The sequence below is a fragment of the Propithecus coquereli genome, unplaced genomic scaffold (genome assembly GCF_000956105.1).
Source record: "Propithecus coquereli isolate 6110/MARCELLA unplaced genomic scaffold, Pcoq_1.0 Scaffold339, whole genome shotgun sequence".
Taxonomy (NCBI): domain Eukaryota; kingdom Metazoa; phylum Chordata; class Mammalia; order Primates; family Indriidae; genus Propithecus; species Propithecus coquereli.
The window spans coordinates 113,942-115,770 of NW_012149052.1; positions in this window are offsets into that span (position 1 = coordinate 113,942).

The following is a 1,829-nucleotide window of genomic DNA, read 5'->3' on the forward strand; positions in this document are numbered from 1 at the left end:
TAACCATGTATAATACTGTCGATTATTATCATTCACCACCTTTTTTATTTTACATGTGAAAGAACCTCAAAGGGAAGCTAAAGGAGATGAAAGACAAAAGGACAGCACCAAGAGACTCCAAGTAGCATGGACACAGAATATTGACTAAACCCTTAAGACAGCATGGCCTTCATGTTCAAGAACCCAGGGAAGGAAAGTAGCAGTTCCTCATGCATCATCTCCCAACTTCTTAGTAAATATTTAAGTTATTATAAAGATACCAGATGATGAACAAAGACAAATATTCTCAACAGCACTATCTACCAAGACTGAAAGACCACCCAATGCCAGAACTTAAGATGAATATACACAAATGACAGTACTTCCACTCACGAAACACCCCAGCTTCATATCCCTCCCTCTGGTTCTGAACCAGTAAAAAAACTAAGTCAGTATCCATTGCTATCCTCCAAATTCTGCAAAGTACTCTTTCCCGATCCTTTTCCTATCCCTGTGTTCTAATAACAAGACAGATCATGGAAATCCCAGAAAACAAATGATCAGAAACCAGATGGAAATGAGTGACAATACAGATCTTCTAAGAAATATTGTATTAATAGTTTTCTATATCAGCTGAGAGTTAAAAAAAAAAGAGAGAGAAACAACCTGGAATAGAATAAGATAGGAGATGCACTTGAAAAAACAATAGGGAGCCCAGAAATTCGAAACTTACAGAAACTAAGCAATAAAGCTGTCCTAACAGTGTGCTTTGGGAAATTTGCAGGACCAAGGATAATATCGTTCTGGAGACAAGTGTCAAACCTGAGCAGGTTGAATTGGAGATAAGTAAGGAAGAAAATAAACAAACAAACAAACATGAGGCCTGTTACAGGCTGAATTGTGTCCCCCAAAACATATGTTGAAGTACTAACTTCCAGTACCTGTGAATGTTAAGGAATGGGGTTATTGTAGATGTAATTAGTTAATTTGAAATGAGGTCATACTGGAGTAGGGTGGGCCCTTAATCTAATATAACTGGTGTCTGTATAAGAAGAGGGAAATGTGGACACAAACACAGAAAGAAGAATGCCATGTGAAGGCAGACACAGAAAGAAGATGGAGGCAGAGACTGGAGTGATGCAGCCACAAGCCAAGGAACATCTGGGCTATCAGAAGCTGGAAGAAACATGAAGGATCCTCTCCTAAAGGCTTCAGAGGGAGGATGCACAGCCCCTATGGCCATCTTGATTTTGGACTTCTAGCCTCCAGAACTGTGAGAGAATAAGTTTCTGCTGTTTTTAGCCACCCAGTTGGTTCTACTTTGTTACTGCAGCCCTAGAAAACTAATACAAGACCTACTAAAAATGCTTCCTGAATAAAGGGAAAAATCACCATCAAGAGGGCTCAAAAGAAAAACATACCTGAAAAAAAAATTGAAGGACATATATGTAAATTTCAGTAAACTGTCCAGAATTCTCTATAAAATGTGAGCAGATTTGGACTCTATTGTAGGCAAAAAAAAAAAAAAGAAAAAGAAAGACTAGGTAAAAATGGAATGGATTAGATTCTGAAGAATTGAAAAAGAATCTAAATTACAGCATGTAAAGTAAAATAGCAAAGTCTGTATGGTAGCTCTCAGTACTATCTCTAAAACTCTTATAAAATAAAAGGTTAATTTTTCAGAAAAATCAGGGGAATGTTAAACACAAGTTTAAGATCATATACAGAGTGTAGGGTTGGTGATGAGCACACCTTCAAAAGTATTGGTAGTGTTCAGCTCTTCAGATGGATAGTAAGTTATGAGCATTCATTTTATTATGCTCAAAAATATATATACTTATTAAACATAT